The 21,353-nt window shown below is 40.3% G+C and overlaps 1 protein-coding gene across 1 annotated transcript in view; it reads right to left on the bottom strand.

Moving 5' to 3' along the window:
• Nucleotides 1–21,353, bottom strand: part of LOC105040359 (glutamine--tRNA ligase) — a 57,628-nt gene that overhangs the window by 4,216 nt on the left and 32,059 nt on the right.

Here is a 21,353-nt window from a genome sequence, read left to right as displayed (position 1 = left end):
TCTCTCTAGAATCTTTCTACTCTCTCTCTGATTACATCACAAACCCTAGGATAAATTTGAAATAAAAATAAGATGATCTGAGGTTGCTCCGAAATTCGTGCGGTAGATCTGATCCCAGTCCGATCCTATTCAAAATTGTAACACTTGATTCATATTGAGTCACCATGATAGGACCTCTGATGATCTCGACCATGATTGCCTCATCGAAAGGATACGAAGATTCTCTCTCCACTTTCTCTCTCTACTTTCTCTCTCTAGAATTTTCTCTCTCTTCATGAATTTTCTCTCTCTAAAAGTCTTATGGATCAGTGGAGGATCCAGATACATAGACAAGTCCTAATTTTGGTTAATCTTAAGAGAGATCCTCGATCTGTGTTATTAGGATCGATTATCGATAATTTTCTCTATATGTGATTTTTATATTGATCAGGGTTATGAAGAGATGATTGTCTGCGTATGATATCGAGTGGAATATCTTGTTAGAGAAATTCATAAATCAAAGAAGAACATTGATTTCTGTGTTTGGATCAGTCATCGGTAAAGGTAAGAATCCCTGTACATGATCACTATTATATATATGCTATTTTACTATTGGTTTTGCATCATTAGTTTTGCATCGTCGGATTTGAGATCGATGAATTTATTATACCTGAGATACTGTTATTTGATTTTGAGCATGAGTATGTTATGTCAATATATATGTATCAGATATTGATGGCATGATTATATGGATATGACATATCTGAATTGATCATAATGCAAGACAGAATTGATTGATGAAATCAACACATAATGATTAAATGAAAAGAAAGAGATATGTGGTATGGACTAGCCTTGTCATGTGGAACAGCCGGCCAGGAGCTTATGCCTGGGACAGCCCGCCAGGAGCTTATGCCTGGGACAGCCCCCACTGGCTTACAGGTGGATCAGCCGGCCAGGAGCTCATGTCTGGGACAGTCCGCCAGGAGCTTATGCCTGGGACAGCCTCTCACGGGCTTTGGTACGTGGGACAGCCGGCCAGGAGCTCATCCTGGGACAGTCTTGAAAGACTTTTTAAGTGGATTCGATCCGGATGATGACTGAGGTATAGACTTGGATAGTCCAGAGCCAGAAAGAAAATGTTAAAAATCATGTGATTATGAAAAGAGAAATGAAAGATAAGGCATGAAACAATTGTTGAACAAAAGTGTTTCACCTGTTAACATATGATGATTCATCTATTTTGACAAGACAGAAAATTTATAAATGTTTGCATTATTCTGGACATTGAATATGAGATTTTATATTTTATTGCTTATCCTTATTTTCAGACTATATTACTATATCAGTATGATATGGAAATTCTTACTGGGCTGTAAAGCTCACACCCCTTCATCTTTCTTTTTCTTCTCAGAGTTACAGGATGACTTAGATTGGCTATGGCTTGGATTTACGGGTGAGCAGAAAGATAAATAGAGTGTCATAGTATCTGATCAGAGAATTGAAAAAATTTAAATTATAATTATGCAAGGTTTTATGAATTATATTTGAAATTAATTGTTATGGATGTTAAGGTTGTAATATTTACTTTTGGCCTTGCATATTCTTTAGGGCTTGCTCTAAGGAGTGTGCGGCCATCACGTATCCGACCCGGGTGTTGGGTTCGGGGTGTGACAGAATGGTATCAGAGCATAGGTTATGATCATTAGAGATTATGATATAAGTGATTAGAATATTACAGAGTGATATTAGAGCTTAGATTATGATCATTGGAGATTACGATATAAATGATTAGGATGTGATAGAAAAATATCAAAGCTTAGGTTTAAGATCATTAGAGATTATGAAGAGACATTAAAACTTTATGTAAGATTAGTAGGATGTGACAGAGTGGCATTTGAGCTTAGAGCTTAGGTTATGTTTATTCGAAGACAATGATACAAGTGATTAGGATATGACAGAACAGTACTAGAGCCCAAGTTTAAGGTCACTAGAGATTGTCATATAAGTGATATCAAAACTTTGAGATTATAATCATTAGAGTATGATTGATAATATCAGAGTTTAAGATTTTGATCATTAAAGGTATGATAGAATGATATTAGAGTTTAGGTTATGATCACTAGAAAATATGATTTAAGTGGTATTTGAGTTTAAGGTTATAATTATTCAGAATTATAATTCTAGTGATATCTGAACTTAGGTTATGATCATGAGAAATATGATAGATATAAAAGAGATGATTCAATATTTAGATTTTGAATCAATAGATATTAAGATGAAATCTATGCATAAGTGGCATATGTTATCTATAATAAAATTGACGAGTTATATCTTGGATTTCAATTAGTAGGGTGGCCTGAATATAAGAAGAGTTAACCTTAGAATGAAGTGGGAGGTATTGATATGTAATGTTGAGTATACTCGCTGATTTTGGAATGCTAAACTTATATGGAAGAAAATTATGATAACTTTTCTGATTTTGATGTTAATTATTTGAGCATTATAAATTTTTGGACTTATTAAGAGAAAATTAATTAGGGTATGGTCTAAGAAGAAATTTTATCATATGAGAGAGAAATATTTTTGAGCATTGAACCTATAGGAGAATCATATATGAAATTCAATCTTAGATGAAAAATATACTTGAATTTTATTATGAGAATATGAGATACATATTTTGGTGAAATCTTTGGTTACTCAAAATATCATATTCTGAATATGATTCCTTGATCTTTCAAATTGTATTGAATTTCAAGTCAAAAGCTTACTCTTCTAAGTGGTTCAAAAGTATTTTGATATTATTGTTAAATTAAAGAAGAAAATTTATTGTGTCAGAGAATGATATACAGGTTATGATGAAATCTTTTAATAATTCATATTACTATCTTTGGATTAGATTTTTTTGGTGATTATTGAAGATGGTGAAGTGTATTAATTATTCAAGTCAAAGTTCAAATTTTTAAATTAAATTGAGACATCTTGCTAATGTTAAATTTTGAATGACTTATACAAGGGACAAGATTTTGTATAGATTTATTGATTAATATTAAGGGTTGTGATGAAGGAAGTTCTATAAGAAATAATCAAGTTGATTCTACTTAAGGATGCTGGCTTGAGTTCTTCTAGTTTGTCAAGTTAGAATTAATTCTTTTAAAAAGGAAGATTGATTTAGAAATTATCTAAATGATTGTAAGATAAATCTAAGGTTAACTCCAACTGATTATAGATATGTTGGATTCTTGAAGAGTGATGAAACTTATGCAATGATTTCAAACAGAGAAAGTGGATCAAGATTTAATTTTTATATGCTATACTCAAAGGTAGTAAAGATAAAGAAACTTAAAATTTTGCCTTAAGTCTTATATGAAATTTAAAGGTTGGATCTATTCTGGATTGATCTAACATATAAAGATATTTTTATCTTTGATATAATTATATAAATTGATAAATTAAGATCAAAGTGTGCAGCAAAAGCATGGTGGGTTAAATTGATTAAAAATATTAATTCTTTGATTCTGAAGATATTATAGAATACATTAGTTGTTAATAAAGAATAATTTTTAATCTGATCATAGTCGGATAATTTTTGTTAGTAGGTTGCTTCATTGTAGATAATGCCAAGAAATCTTAGATATCTCAAGTTTATTAACAGCTTGATAGTTCTGATATTAGTTCAAACTTAGAATATCCTGACATAGATCTCATATTTTTTTTAAAATCTAATATTGTTACTCGAACTGATATAGAAGATTGAGATTTTTCTTAAGATGAGAGTCTACATATAAAATTTATTGAAAGATCAAGTGAAAAAAAAAAGAAATCGATGATTGTGAAGAGCGCCCGATGTTTGACCTTTATTTATTTTCTATCAAGGGTAGTCTGAGATAATTATGAATTTCGAGTGAAATGTATTAGACAAATAACGGTGGTATATTAATACAAGTCCAAAATGTTACAGTTCTTCAAAAAGTTGAGAAATCAATAAGAAGGGATGAGTTTGAGATTTCAAATAATTTTTGTTATAACAAGATCATAAGAAATAAAAGACATTATTGTAAGCTTGAGAATGATATGAAGAATGTATACTTTGAAATATGTCTCAACAACATAACTTAATTTCGAGGATGAAATTATTTGAAGGGGGGAGAATGTAACACCCCGGCCCAGAATCAGCCACAGTCCACATAAAAAAAAAAAAAAGAGAGAGAAAATAGAGGAATCGGGAGGAAGAAGACTCCCGTTGAGAGTCTTCTTCCCACCGTGAAAAGGAGAGAGGAATCCGAGTAAAAACCGGATTCCTCCTCTATAAAACCCCCTTTCCCCTCCCTTTAGGTCTTTATCACGGGATTTTGAGAGATTTTTAAGAAATTGAGGGATTTTTTTTTAAGAGGATCCGCGGGTTCTTAGATGGAAAAGAAAAAAAGATTGCCGGAGTTCTTCTCGGCTGCCGGAGCTCGAGGTGAGCCCCTCCCCTTCTTCCTCTCCCTCTTCCCTTTCTCCTCTGGCCCAAAGCCTCGCCGCCGGCCACCGTCTTCGCCGGAAAATCCATGAACAAGAAATCCCCTATTTTCTGATCTCTTTTTGATTCTCGTCGGCCGAACCTTGCCACCGGCCGTTCATTGCCCATCGCCGTCGTTGCCGGATCTCCGGTCAAGCCATCGGAGCTCGAGCCACTGCGAGGGGGGACCTCACGGTCCTCCCCTGTTTCAGCCAAGGGAGGCCGCGGGAAGAAAAGAAGAAGGAAGAAAGAAGAAGAAGAAGAAGAAGAAAAGAAAAGAAAAAGGAAAAGGAAAAAGAAAAAGGAAAAAGAAAAAGAAAAAGAAAAAGGAAAAAGAAAAGAAAAAAAAAGGAAAAAGAGAAAGAGAAAAATAAAAATAAAAATAAAATAAAATAAAATAAAAAGAAGAAGAATGAGAGAATTTTTCTCTCTCTCCTTTCTCTCTTCTTTCTCTCTCTTTTCTCTCTCTACCTTCTCTCTCCAGTTTCTCTCTCTAGATTCTCTCTCTATTTTCTCTCTCTAGATCTTTCTCTCTTTTTGTGAATTTTATCTCTCTAGAATCTTTCTACTCTCTCTCTGATTACATCACAAACCCTAGGATAAATTTGAAATAAAAATAAGATGATCTGAGGTTGCTCCGAAATTCGTGCGGTAGATCTGATCCCAGTCCGATCCTATTCGAAATTGTAACACTTGATTCATATTGAGTCACCATGATAGGACCTCTGATGATCTCGACCATGATTGCCTCATCGAAAGGATACGAAGATTCTCTCTCCACTTTCTCTCTCTACTTTCTCTCTCTAGAATTTTCTCTCTCTTCATGAATTTTCTCTCTCTAGAAGTCTTATGGATCAGTGGAGGATCCAGATACATAGACAAGTCCTAATTTTGGTTAATCCTAAGAGAGATCCTCGATCTGTGTTATTAGGATCGATTATCGATAATTTTCTCTATATGTGATTTTTATATTGATCAGAGTTATGAAGAGATGATTGTCTGCATATGATATCGAGTGGAATATCTTGTTAGAGAAATTCATAAATCAAAGAAGAACATTGATTTCTGTGTTTGGATCAGTCATCGGTAAAGGTAAGAATCCCTGTACATGATCACTATTATATATATGCTATTTTACTGTTGGTTTTGCATCATTAGTTTTGCATCGTCGGATTTGAGATCGATGAATTTATTATACCTGAGATACTGTTATTTGATTTTGAGCATGAGTATGTTATGTCAATATATATGTATCAGAGATTGATGGCATGATTATATGGATATGACATATCTGAATTAATCATAATGCAAGACAGAATTGATTGATGAAATCAACACATAATGATTAAATGAAAAGAAAGAGATATGTGGTATGGACTAGCCTTGTCATGTGGAACAGCCGGCCAGGAGCTTATGCCTGGGACAGTCCGCCAGGAGCTTATGCCTGGGACAGCCCCCACTGGCTTACAGGTGGATCAGCCGGTCAGGAGCTCATGCCTGGGACAGCCCGCCAGGAGCTTATGCCTGGGACAGCCTCTCACGGGCTTTGGTACGTGGGACAGCCGGCCAGGAGCTCATCCTGGGACAGTCTTGAAAGACTTTTTAAGTGGATTCGATCCGGATGATGACTGAGGTATAGACTTGGATAGTCCAGAGCCAGAAAGAAAATGTTAAAAATCATGTGATTATGAAAAGAGAAATGAAAGATAAGGCATGAAACAATTGTTGAACAAAAGTGTTTCACCTGTTAACATATGATGATTCATCTATTTTGACAAGACAGAAAATTTATAAATATTTGCATTATTCTGGACATTGAATATCAGATTTTATATTTTATTGCTTATCCTTATTTTCAGACTATATTACTATATCAGTGTGATATGAGAATTCTTACTGGGCTGTAAAGCTCACACCCCTTCATCTTTCTTTTTCTTCTCAGAGTTACAGGATGACTTAGATTGGCTATGGCTTAGATTTACGGGTGAGCAGAAGGATAAATAGAGTGTCATAGTATTTGATCAGAGAATTGAAGAAATTTAAATTATAATTATACAAGGTTTTATGAATTATATTTGAAATTAATTGTTATGGATGTTAAGGTTGTAATATTTACTTTTGGCCTTGCATATTCTTTAGGGCTTGCTCTAAGGAGTGTGCGGCCATCACGTATCCGACCCGGATGTTGGGTTCGGGGCGTGACAGCGGTGCTGTCCTAGGGATAAGACGCCGCAAACGGCGGTGCCGACGGTCGGAAAAAAAAAAAAAGAAAGGACTCGACCGAATAGGGAAAAACAGAGTCTTACCTTTTTCATGAGTTTTTCCGACGATCCCGACGGCCGGCAAGGGTGTGCAAGCCACGGAAAGAAGGGGAAGGAAGAGGGGATTTATAGGGTGTAAGGGAGGTCGAATCTACCTCGGATTCGACCTCTCCACCGGTGATTTGGGTGGAAGAAAACTCCCAGCGGGAGTCTTCTTCATTCCATTTTTTTTTTATATAGCTTTGGGCTTTTTGGGCTGATTTGGGCCGGGGTATTACATTCTCCCCTCCTTCAAATAATTTCGTCCTCGAAATTAAGTTATGTTGTTTGAGATATATTTCAAGGTATACATTCTTCATATCATTCTCAAGCTTACGATAATGTCATATATATATTATTTATTTCTCATGATCTTGTTATAACAAAAATTATTTGAAATTTTAAATTCATCCCTTCTTATTGATTTCTCAACTTTTTCGAAGAACCATAATATTTTAGACTTGTATTAATATACCACCGTTATTTGTCTAATACATTTTACTCGAAATTCATAATTATCTCAGACTACCCTTGATAGAAAATATATAAAGGTCAAACATCGGGCATTCTTCACAATCATCGATTTCTTTCTTCTCTTGACCTTCTAACAAATTTTATATGTAGACTCTCATCTTAAGAAAAATCTCAATCTTCTATATCAGTATGAGTAATAATATTAAATTTGAAAAAAAAATGAGATCTATGTTAGTACATTCTAAGTTTGAACTAATACCAGAACTATCAAGCTGTTAATAAACTTGAGATATCTAGAATTTCTTGGCATTATCTACAATGAAGCAACCTACTAACAAGATTATCCGGCTATGATCAGATTAGATCAAAATTTATAGTATCCTTTCATTATCAATAAAATTCTTCCTTATTTGCAACTAATATATTTCATCATAATATCTTTTGATTTTAAAGATTAATATTTCTAATCAATTTAATCCACCATGCTTTTGCTGCATACTCTGATCTTAATTTATCAAATTATATAATTATATCAAAGATAAAAATATCCTTATATGTTAGATCAATCCAGAATAGATCTAACCTTCAAATTTCATATAAGACTTAGGGCAAAATTTTAAGTTTCTTTATCTTTACTACCTTCGGGTATAGCATATTAAATCTTGATCCACTTTCTATGTTTAAAATTATTGTATAAGTTTCATCACTCTTCCAGAATCCAACATATCTAGAATCAATTGGAGTTAACTTTAGATTTACCTTATAATCATTCAGATAATTTTTAAATCAATCTTCCTTTTTAAAAGAATTAATTCTAACTTGATGAACTAAAAGGACTCAAGCCAACATCCTTATGAGTAGAATCAACTTGATTATTTCTTATAGAGCTCCTTTCATCACAACCCTTAATATTAATCAATAAATCCATACAAAATCTTGTCCTTTGTATAAGTCATTCAAAATTTAACATTAGCAAGATGTCTTAATTTAATTTAAAAATCCGAACTTTGACTTGAATAATTAATACACTTCACCATCTTCAATAATCACAAAAAAAATTTAATCCAAAGATAGTAATATGAATTATTAAAAAATTTTATCATAACCTGTATATCATTCTCTGACACAATAAATTTTCTTCTTTAATTTAACAATAATATCAAAATACTTTTGAACCACTTAGAAAAGTAAGCTTTTAACTTGAAATTCAATGCAACTTGAAAGATCAAGGAATCATATTCAGAATATGATATTTTGAGTAACCAAAGATTTCACCAAAATGTGTATCTCATATTCTCATAATAAAATTCAAATATATTTTTTATCTAAGATTGAGTTTCATATATGATCCTCTTATAGGTTCAATACTTAAAAATATTTCTCTCTCATATGATGAAATTTTTTCTTAGACCATATCCTAACTTCCTTCTGATAAATTTAAAATTTGTAATGCTCAGATAATTAACATCAAAATCAGAAAAGTTATCATGATCTTCAATCATATAAGTTTTACATTCCAAAATCCTCTAGTATACTCAACATAACTTATCAATAACTCCCACTTTATTCCAAGGTCAACTCTTTTCACACTTAGGTCAACCTTACTAATTGAAATCTAAGATATAACTCATCAATTCTATTATAGATATCATATACCACTTATACATAAATTTCATCTTAATATCTATTGACTCGAAATCTAATTACCGGATCGTTTGTTTTATGTCTATCATGTTTCTTATGATCATAACCTAAGTTTAAATATCACTAAAGTCATAATTTCAATAATTATAATCTTAAGCTTAAATACCACTTAAATTATATTTTCTAATGATCATAACCTAAATTGTAATATCATTCTATCATACCTTTAATAATCATAATTTTAAACTCTGATTTTATCAATCATACTCTATTGATTATAATCTCAAAGTTTTGATATCATTTGTATGACAATCCCTAATGACCTTAAACTTGGGCTCTAGTACTATTCTGTCATATCCTTAATAATCATAACCTGAGCCCTGATATTACTCTATAATATTTAAATCACTTATATTATAATCCTTAAAGATCATAACCTAGGCTCTGATGCCACTTCGTCACATCCTATTGATCTTACATAAAGTTTTAATATCTCTTCATAATCTCTGGTGATCTTAAACCTAAGCTCAGATATTATTCTATCACATCCTAATCATTTATATCGTAATCTCCAATGATCATAACCTAAGCTCTGATATCACTCTGTAATATTCTAATCACTTATATCATAATCTCTAATGATCATATCCTAAGCTCTGATACCATTCTGTCACGCCCCGAACTCAACACCCGGGTCGGATACGTGATGGCCGCACACTCCTTAGAGCAAGCCCTAAAGAATATGCAAGGCCAAATTAAATCATTACAACCTTATCAACCATAATAATTTATTTCAACAATAATTCATAAAACCTTGCATAATTACAATTTAAATTTCTTCAATTCTCTGATCAGATACTATGATACTTTTATCTATCCTTCTGCTCACCCGTAAATCCAGGCCATAGCCAATCATAAGCATCCTGTAACTCTGAGAAGAAAAAAAAGATGAAGGGGTGTGAGCTTTACAGCCCAGTAAGAATTTCCATATCACACCAATATAATAATATAATCTGAAAATAAGGATAAGCAATAACACGTAAAAGTCGATGTTCACTGTCCAGAATACTGCAAACATTTATAGATTATCTGTTTTATCAAAAGAGATGCATCATCATATATTAAATAAGTGAAACAATTTTATTCAACGATTGTTTCATATCTTATCTTTCCATTTTCTTCTATTATCACATCATCTTTAATCCTTTTTTTTTCGCTTTAGCTTGAGCTTTGGCTTTGACTTTGGACTACCAGGATCATGCGACGATCTTTTATTCGGATCGATTTCTATGATCTTCCTCGGATCGAAATATTCATGATCTTTTTCGGATCAAAGTGGCCATGATCTTTCTCGGATCAAATCATTCATGATCTTTCTCGGATCAGATACTTTATGATCTTTCTCGGATCATATTCTTCCACACATAAGCCTGTGGGGCTGTCCCAGGCATAAGCTCCTGGCAAGTTATTCCACATGACAAGACCAGTCCAAACCATATTTCTCTTTCTTTTCATTTTTATGAAATTAAAATATTAGACTTCATTAATCAATTCAACTTTTGCAGTGTAATAAATATGTCATACACATATAATCATGCCATCAATCACTGATACATATGTATTGATATAACATACTCATGCTCAAAATCACATAAATAACAATGTCTCAGATATAACAAATTCATCGATCTCAAATCCAACGATGCAAAATCAAGGAGATAAAACCAACGGTAAAATAACATATATAATGATGATCATGTATAGGGATTCTTACTTTTACCGGTGACTGATCCAAACACAAAAATCAATGTTCTTCTTTGATTTATGAATTTCTCTAACAAGATATTCCACTCGATATCATATGCAGACAATCATCTCTTCATAACCCTGATCAATATAAAAATCATATATAGAGAAAATTATCGATAATCGATCCACAGATCGAGGATCTCTCTTCGGATTAACCAAAATTAGGACTTGTCTATGTATCAGGATCCTCCACTGATCCATAAGACTTCTAGAGAGAAAAATCCATGAAGAGAGAGAAAATTCTAGAGAGAGAAAGTAGAGAGAGAAAGTGGAGAGAGAATCTTCGTATCCTTCAGATGAGGCAATCATGATCGAGATCATCAGAGGTCCTATCAGGGTGACTCAATATGAATCAAGTGTTACAAATTTCAAATAGAATCGGACTGGGATCAGATCTACTACACGAAGTTCGGAGCAATCTCAATTCATCATATTTTTATTTCAAATATATCCTAGGGTCCATGATGCAATCAGAGAGGAAGAAAAGATCCTAGAGAGACAAAATTCGTAAAGAGAGAGAAAAGTCTAGAGAGAGAATCTAGAGAGAGAAAATATAGAGAGAGAAGGTAGAGAGAGGAGAGAGAAAAGAGAGAGAAAGAAGAGAGAGGAGAGAGAGGAAAATTTTCTCTCTTCTTCTTCTTCTTATTTTATTTATTTTTATTTTTTTTCCTTTTTCTTTTCTTTTTCTTTTTTTTTTCTTTTCTTTTCTTTTCTTTTCTTCTTTTTCTTTTTTTTTTTCTTTTCCCGCGGCCTCCCTTGGCTGAAACAGGGGAGGACCGTGAGGTCCCCCCCTCGGTGGCTCGGGCTCCGGTGGCTTGGCCGGAGATCCGACAACGGCGACCAACCATGCAAGCTGGCCGGCGACTAGGTTTGGCCGGCAAGCTTTCTCTCCCCTTTTTTTTTCTCGAAAAACAGGGGATCCTCCCCTTTCTTCATGATTTTCGGCCATTGGCCGATCGCCGGCGGTCGAGAACTCTCGAGGAAGAGAGATAGAGGGATGGCGGTGCTGTCCTAGGGATAAGACGCCGCAAACGGCGGTGCCGGCAGTCGGAAAAAAAAAAAAAAGAAAGGACTCGACGAACAGGGAAAAACAGAGTCTTACCTTTTTCATGAGTTTTTCCGACGATCCCGACGGCCGGCGAGGGTGTGCGAGCCACGGAAAGAAGGGGAAGGAAGAGGGGATTTATAGGGTGTAGGGGAGGTCGAATCTGCCTCGGATTCGATCTCTCCACCGGTGATTTGAGTGGAAGAAGACTCCCAGCGGGAGTCTTCTTCATTCCATTTTTTTTTTATATATATGGCTTTGGGCTTTTTGGGCTGATTTGGGCCGGGGTATTACATTGAATTCTATATAGATTGAGCCATTTTCATTCCATTTCGAAATGAAATCGGAATCGGAATGGGACTCCTCCCAATCAAACGGTTGGAATGGGAGTCATCGATTCCGATTCTGATTCCGATTCCGATTCCAAACTCCCACTCCGTCCAACCAAACGTCTCCCATATATTTATCTGCAATTTCAAGCATGCATGTGAAAGAGTGACGAGAGTATTTTTGAGCTCTTACCTGGAGCGATGTATCCGATGGATCTTTTAGCCCCATCCAACTTGATGAATTCTTAGATGTTGTAGAGCTGGAAGTTGAGAGAAGCAGTGCGAAGCCAAAATCACCCGCATGGGCGGTCATATCATGGTCAAGAAGAAGAATGTTGCTTGGCTTGAGATCACACTGAACAACTGGCACTACAGAATCATGATGCAGATAGTTTAAAGCAGAAGCCACATCGATGACTATGTTTAACCTTTGGGTAAGGTCCAATTTCCTTATCTGGTGATGTTCATGAGCTTTTGGATGCAACCACCCTTCAAGGCTCCCACTGGGCATGTATTCAAAAACTAGAGCCTTAAGTCATTGCCTGTCGAATCAACAATCGAGCACGATGTAATGATCTTGACAAGATTCCTGTGGCGCATGTTTCTTTAAGGTTTTGCATTCGGCGCTGAAACTCTTCGGTCCTCCAACTTGATGAAGGTTGAATACCTTCACGATCATCAGGATCCATCTTCCCTTTATACACGGAACCAAAACTTCCGGTGCCAACCAAGTTGTCTGAAGAGAAACCATTAGTTGCTCCGCAAAAGATAATTTCTTGTACTTGTCCCTCATATCGGAGACGCGCAGATTTTTCACCTATCTTCCTCGGTCGACAAAGAATAGCCAGCACACACAGCATTAGAACTACGGCAGCACCTGCAACTGGTATTATAACCTTTAGTGATATTCTCTTTTTGAGGTTTTGACAAAGCAAGGGGGCAATTGCAAATTTGGATCACCCCCGGCCCACAGAGCCTTCTATTCCCGAAGACAAAAATTTCAGTGGCATTGTCGAAAATACCACCCGTTGAGACTTCCCCCTCAAGATCATCGAGTGAGGGATTAAGATATTGCAGAGAACGCAAGGACCCGAAGTGACGTATGCACATGGAATATGATTTTCTCCATTTTAAATGAATGATAGCTGTAGGTTTCCAAGATATCTCCAACATAAGCATCTGTCGCAAACGATGAGGACTCTGGTACAATCTCAAGAGCCTTCGAATTGATAAAGAAAAACTATCTATAGGTTTTTGGATGGACTTAAAATTATTTTTAAATCTCTAAATTTTTCAAGTTGAATAAAAAATTCTTAAAATGCTAAAACGTTATTTTAGATCTCTGCCTCCACACAAATTAGTTATATAGATCCATATTCAGGTTATATAAAGTTTCAATATTTGGTTATGCACGTTTATATTCAGATTATACCGGTATGTATCTTGGTTACACAGAAATAACTCCTTAGCATTTCAGAGACTTTTTATTCAATTTGAAAAGTTCAGGGACTTAAAAATAATTCTGGATCCATCTAGGAATCTATAGATAATTTTTTCAATTGATAATTATGGGAGTATGATATTTTTTTCTAAAATTACAGTAATATCTTTTTAAATTTAAATTAACTATATTTAAATTCTAAAAATTTAAAAAATTTTAATTAGTCTATCTAGAGATATAAGTAATGAAATTTCAATTACTTTCAAACACACTTATCTCATTTCCCTAGCCCATAATACCAGTGCTCCAGCTAGCCCAGCTTCGCCGCTACCTAGTGAGCATCTCCAACTGACAATTTAATCTCTACTTCACAAAATTTCTCATACCAAAAATGCTTTAGTAACTCAAAAATATCATCCAGGGGTGTTGTGTTCTCACTGCTCCCTTTGAATTGGTATTGTGAACCGTACCATTTAATGAAGCAAGGAGTTCGTAGTGATTTTTCTGAATTACTGTAGCATTAGACTGGTTTGAACTTAGATGGGAGGCAAAAATAACGAGCAACCTGCATAGAACCCTTGTGAAACACAGCTAGTGCAAGTGAGCGTGGCAGAGATGAGGGCCACGTAATTGGATGGCCGATACCTCACATGGAAGAAGTTATTGGTTGGATCAGGTCCACCAGCTCAACAATGGACCAGCCTCATACAGGTGATTTGTGCGTGTTGTTGCTTCATGGTTTAACTGGTCCACCATTGAGCTGGTGAACCTGGTTTGACCAAAAATTTTTCCTCAGACTCAGCTCATATTTTAGAAGAGTAATCAGAATTTGGCAACACAACTTGCTAGAATGGGTTCATATTTCAAGTCATCAGATTGGGCTTTAGATATCTTGTTGGGCCTGGAGCTCAATCAGACAAAAACTCATTTATGCATATAGAAGCAATTGCTTTATCCATGTAAAGGGAAGATATTTGCTATTTTTTTAACTCATAAGACTCACAAAGCTTCAATAATCCATTATTATAGCAGCTCACCTTCAAAACCCTTGTTGACCATTGCAATGATAATAATGACCGGCCATTGCTTTCTTATGAATAAAAGACTGGTGGCAGTCTCAGACTACTTCCATTTCCATCAAAAAAAAGATAATAATGGCTGGCCACTTCCTTAATTTAAATCTGTGATTGTGATTTTATAAGCATAATAAATTCTGCAAATGTTGAAAGGCACAAAAGTCAGATATAAAATAACTGTTATAAGTGTTAATGTTTGTAACCATCAGTCGAAAATGAAACGTTAATGTTGGCTTTTCTTTCTTTTTTTTTTTTTTTTTTTTTTTTTTTTTTTTTTTTTGTTCTCTTCCTTTTTGTACTATATTTTTTGCTAATAAATTTGGATGGATTTTTTCCTCAATTTATATTTTTTTTAAAAAAATGGTGCGCGCCACCGTTCCCAATTTGATTTCTTGTTTCCTGGTTGGTACAAAGATTTGAGTTTAAAGGCATTGTTGTTTCATTTAGATGAATTAAATTTCAATTATTAATATATAACAGAGCCACGTGGACTTTCTAATTTCTATGGTGTGGTGTGCCAAGCTGTGATTCCAATAAAAAGAATCACAATATTTACGCTATCAGAGTCATGCATTTATAATTTTTATTCTTAAGCAATGCCGAGGATTTGAATATAAGACCTCCTCAAAGGACAATTTTTTTTTTTTTTTCTGAATTTTACAGAGCGTATACGAACTTTTAAAAACTGATGTGCTGATAGCTATAATTGATGCAGAGAACGGCATGCTTCCCCCCTGTTTAAAAAAGGGCGGCGTCTCCGGTCTCCTATGCCCTCCGTACGGAAAGCAGCAGCGTGATCCGAAAAGCCATTAGTTTATCCCGAATCACGACCCCCGGTTGTTCGCCAATTGATCACTTTTAATGCTTTGATACCCCATCGTCCTGCTTTATGTGCGAATTGCAAAGGATGCAGACATCATGCGCATTGCTCTCTCACTCGTGGTCGACCGCCCGCTCATAGTGGATGAAACCGTAACTACAGATGTCGCCCTCATGTACTTAGAAACGGCAGAATACTACGATGGAATAGCAGAAGAGATACGTCATTATCTTTTTTTTTATTTAAAATAAATTAAAAAAAAGGGGGCAGGGAGAGAGTTTACAGGAGGAGGAGAGGATGAAAGGAAGCGAAACCACACCACATAATTCACAAAGTCCGGAAAGTTTTTGTTGGGATATATCGACCGACCCTGATGCCGACTCACCGACGCCGACTCACCGGCGGGTCACGATGCCGACCCATCCTCTCACACCGACTCACTGTCGGGCCCGCCTAACCAGCGCCCAACTCTGTCGACCGACGACTGCCGACACCGACCGACCAAGTATACGTCGGACGGGCAAATCCTCTCCGCTCTCAACTGGTTGAACTGCAGAGCCCGGTATCCGACTCTCGCAAGGCGCCCGACTAACCAGACTGGAGAGCCTAATATCCGACTCTCGCAGCACCCCCGACTATCCGTCGGAGGGTACCTGGGCTGTCACCCGACATCCTTCGACCAGGCCCCGACATACAGTCGGTCGACTTCTTCAAACGCCGTACGACCACCAGAGGCTGTCTGTCCTGACAGCGGCGTGCGGCTTAGCCGCCCTAGGGCGTTGTCCCACCTAAGACATGGGTCAACCCTAGCGATTTGACAGTCCCACGGTGATTTGACAGCCCCACGACGATTTGACAGTCCTCGGAGATGTGACAATTCTCCTATTGCAGGCGCCATTAATGACGGCGCCATGCTGCGCCCCACTATAAAACGGGGAAGGCAACATTGCTGAAGAGGTCCCTTCGAAACCCCTAGCTCTCTCTCTCTCTCGCTGAGCTCTTTGATTCTTTTCTACTGTTGCCTAGTCTCCCCTCTGACTTGACCGTTGGAGGGTCCCCGCCGGAGACACCTCCGGTCAGTGCGGACTTCTTTTGCAGGCGCTCGTTCCCGGCGACCAGGCGACAAGGGGATTGGCCGCAACAGGTTTGGCGCGCCAGGAAGGGGGAGCGGCAAGCTAAGGAACAGGGATTGCGACCCCCACACAACTCGAGACATCCTTTCGAGATGACAAGAATCAGAGCTCAGCGGTCGAGGATCACCAGATCGGCGAGGCACTCTTCCCACCGGGAAGAAGCCTCTCCCCCACCCTCCATGACAAAACCTAGCTCTCCGCATCCCGTGGTGACCACGGAGGCGCAGATCGCGGTGATTGTGCGGCAGATGACCGTGCTGACGGACGCGGTCAAGAGCCTTCAACAGCAACCAATTCGGTTACCGCAATCACCGGCGGAGCAACCGGCGGCACACCCGATGCCCTCCAGGAGCAGCCGCCGGTGCCCGCGTCGGTCTCCGTCTCCTCCTCAGGAGCAACTGTTACAGCACTCCCACCGAGAGGAGGAGAGGCGGCCGCGGCTTGATACCCATCGGCCTCGACGACCGACTCCTTCCCAGCTGGAACGGGCAAGGAAAGAGAAGCGACCGCGAATGCCATCCGCCTCCCTCTCAGAGTCATCGGGAGACTCCACTCCCAGGGTCTCTCAGCACCGACGGGCCGACGACTACGAACGTAGGTTCGAAGAAATCGACCGTCGGCTTGCCCAGCTGCAAGTGGACGGGCAGAAGTCCTCGAACGACGTCGACTTTCAGACCGCCCAACCTCTGTCCCGACTTATCCTCGATGAGCCGATTCCTAGTCGGTTTAAGATGCCCCACGTGGAGCCTTACGATGGCTCCACCGACCCAATTGACCACTTGGAGAGCTACAAGGCTCTCATGATGATCCAGGGGGCGATCGATACCCTCCTTTGCATCGGCTTCCCCGCTACACTCCGCAAAGCGGCCAGAGCCTGGTACTCCGACTTTCGCCCAGGAAGTGTTCACTCCTTTGGACAGCTTGAGCATTCTTTTGTGGCCTACTTTAGCACCAGCCGGAAGCCGCCACGAACTTCAGATAGCCTTTTTTCCCTCAAACAAGGAGAAAATAAGATGCTCCGACATTTCGTGACGCGATTCAATGCGGCCACGCTCGAGGTCCGAGACCTCAATGAAGATATGGCCATCTCAACCATGAAGAGGGGCTTAAGGGGGTCCCGATTTACCTACTCTTTGGACAAGACCCTCCCCCGGACATACGTCGAATTGCTAGAGCGCGCGTACAAGTACATGCACGCGGACGAAGGAGCTTCCGATCGACGCCAGACTGAGGCCAAGGGCCCGAAGGAGAAGCGAAAGAAGGGTCGGGACCTTGCCGAGCCTAGCAGGCCCCCGACCGACAAGCCGGTCTCTCCCCAACGACGGAACCAGAGGTCACCTCGGCAGCGGAGTCCGAGGCCGACACTCCCCAGGTATGACTCCTATACCCCTCTCTATGGTCTTCGTGCGCAGATTTTGATGGAGATCGAAGGGGAGGAATATCTGTGACGGCCCCCACCTCTGAAGGCAAAGGACCTCAACCGACGGAAGTACTGTCGATTCCATCGGGGCCATGGCCACAACACCGAGCAGTGCATCCAACTCAAGGATGAAATCGAGGCCCTAATACGTTGAGGGTATCTCAGCAAATTTCGGAAGAACCCACCGACTCGACCCGCCACCGACCGACGACCCCAGTCGACTGAGGAGGCTGTGAATAACCAGCCTACGGTCGGGGTCATCAACATGATCTCCAAACGACTGGGTCCGGGGACGACCGCCGGAGGGGAGCCAACGAAGAAGCTGCGCGAGGATAATGTAATTACTTTTGTGGATGAAGATGTTTGGGGTGTCCAAACTCCCCATGACGACGCTGTTGTTGTCTCGACAACAATAACAAATTATGATGTAAGAAAAATTTTGTAGATAATGAAAGTTCGACGAATATTTTGTTTTACTCGACCTTCTTTCGGATGCGACTGTCGGCTGACCGGCTCAGGAGAGTCTCTGCACCCCTGATAGGCTTCGCTGGGGATGCTGTCACGGTGGAAGGGGAAGTTACTTTACCCGTGACGGCTGGAACCGAACCACGACAAAGCATAGTCCACTTGACCTTTGCGGTCATCCAAGTGCCTTCGGCCTACAACGCCATACTTGGAAGGCTCGGACTAAACGCCCTCAGGATGATAGTCTCGACGTATCATCTGCTGGTTCGATTTCCGACCAAAAATGGAGTCGGAGAGATGCACGAGGATCAACAGCTCGCTCGGCAATGCTTCCAGATCTCCACTCGAAGTGATGAATTGAAGGGCTCCCTGACGGTCGACAAGTTGGACCAACGAAAAGTGGAAGAATGGGGTGAGCCGGCCGAACAGCTTGTCCACATCCCGATATCAGAGAATCCCAAATGAATGGTATGGGTTGGGTCTCAATTACCCGACCCCGGGCGACGGCAGCTAGTGAAGCTGCTGAAGGCCAACGCCGACGTATTCGCTTGATCGACAGCGGATATGTCGGACATCCCCCTGGAGACGATGACTCACCGACTCAACATCGACCCGGCAATGAGGCCGGTGAGGCAGAAGAAGCGATCTTTTGCTTCCGAAAGGCAAAAGGCCATCGACGAAGAAGTGGACAAGCTACTCGAAGTGGGCTTCATCAGAGAGACCACGTATCCCGATTAGCTCGCCAACATCGTTATGGTGAAGAAAGCCAGCGGAAAGTGGAGGATCTGCATCGACTACACCGACTTGAATCGGGCCTATCCGAAGGACAGCTTCTCACTTTCGAAGATCGACCAGCTGGTAGATGCGACGTCCGATTATCGACTGCTCAGCTTCATGGACGCTTTTGTCGGGTACAATTAGATCCGGATGGCATCGGAAGATGAAGAGCATACGGCTTTCGTGACCGCCAAGGGCCTTTACTGCTACAGAGTAATGCCCTTCGGTCTGAAGAACGTCGGGGCTACCTACCAACGACTTATCAATAAGATCTTCAAAGATCAAATCGGACGCAACATGGAGGTGTACGTGGATGACATGCTGGTAAAGAGTGCGCAAATTCCAGATCACGTGCAAGATCTTGAGGAAATCTTCCGCACTCTACGACGACATCGGATGAAGCTAAATCCAACTAAATGCGCCTTCGGAGTGACTTCGGGGAAATTCTTGGGTTCCTCATTTCACAACGAGGAATCGAGGCCAATCCCGAGAAGATTAAAGCCATTGTCGATATGCGACATCCGGACAACAAAAGAGAGGTGCAGCAACTCAATGGAAGGATCGTCGCACTCAGTCGATTCATCTCTCGGTCGGCTGAAAGATGCCTCCCATTCTTTAAAATTCTGAGACAGGTGAAGGACTTTTCATGGTCGGATGAGTGCCGGCAGGCCTTTGAGGATCTGAAGAGGTACCTGGCCTCTCCGCCACTGCTTGTAAAGTCGGAAGTCGGAGAGACACTGTACCTCTATCTGGCTACTTTTCCTGAGGCGGTTAGCTCGGTGCTCGTCCGAGAGAACGGGAACCGAATCCACCAACCTATATACTACACCAGCAAAGTGCTCCACGGTGCTGAAGCTCGGTATTCAAAGATGGAGAAGATGAAATTCGCCCGGATTGTGTCCGCGTAATGACTCCGTCCGTATTTTCAAGCGCACGCCATTGTGGTCCTCACCGACCAACCCCTGAAGGCGATATTGGCCGCCCTGACACATCAAGATGACTGGCGAAGTGGGCAATGAGGCTCAACGAGTTCGACATCCAGTACCGACCGTGGCCTGCCTTGAAGGCCCAGGTCCTGGCCGACTTTATCGCGGAATGCCCGACAGCCGACCAAGGATCGGAAGATGAGAGCTCAGAGAAGTTGCTATCTCAGAGCCTGACCCCAGGTCTACCTGAGTGCTGCACATCGACGGAGCTTCCAATACTCGTGGGAGCGGGGTCGGGTTCCTGCTCACCAACTCGGAGGGGGTAGTCACTGAGTACGCCCTCCGATTCGACTTTAAAGCCTCCAACAATCAAGCCGAATATGAGGCGCTCCTCGCTAGCCTGAAAATGGCGAAAGAGCTCGGGATCGACTGCCTCCGAGTCTTCTCCGACTCCCAGCTGATTGTGGGGCAGGTCAAGGGCGAATTCGAGGTGCGAGACCAGACTATGGCAAAGTATCTCCTGAAGACGAAAGATCTCGTGGCATGCTTCGGATATTTCGAGATCTCCCACATTCCTAGGTCGGAGAACGCTCGGACCGATGCACTCTCCAGGGTTGGACTTCAGCTTATGATGCCTTTGGTCGGACATTCGTGGAGAGTCTTGAGCAGCCAAGCGTCGACAGGCCCGAGGAGGTGCTACAACTAGCGGCCGAGCTAAGCTGGATGGATCCGATCGTCCAGTACCTGACTGACAGAACTAGTCCTGAAGATCCTACGGAGGCCAAACGGCTCCGATGGTCGGCCTCCCAGTACGTGATGATGGATGGCCGACTCTACAAAAGGTCGTTCTCCCTCTCCTTGCTTAGATGCTTGGGACCGACCGACGCAGACTACGCTCTCAGAGAAGTACACGAAGGATCTGCGGAAACCACTTGGGGGGCAAATCCTTGACCTACAAAGTCCTATGGTAAGGTTACTACTGGCCTACCATGAGGAAGGATGCAGCTGAGTTGGTTCGAAAGTGTGAGCCATGCCAGAGGTACGCCAACGTACAGCACCGACCAGCCAGCCAAATTACCCCGATCGTCGCCCCATGGCCCTTCGCCCAGTGGGGGATCGACATACTCGGCCCCTTCCCTCTGGCATCTGGCCAAAGGAAGTTCATAGTCGTCGCCATCTACTACTTCACTAAGTGGGTGAAAGCCAAGCCTCTG

Source organism: Elaeis guineensis, chromosome 3 (genome assembly GCF_000442705.2).
Source record: "Elaeis guineensis isolate ETL-2024a chromosome 3, EG11, whole genome shotgun sequence".
NCBI lineage: Eukaryota > Viridiplantae > Streptophyta > Magnoliopsida > Arecales > Arecaceae > Elaeis > Elaeis guineensis.
Note: the sequence above shows the minus strand (reverse complement) of the source record. Positions and strands in the feature narration are given on the sequence as shown.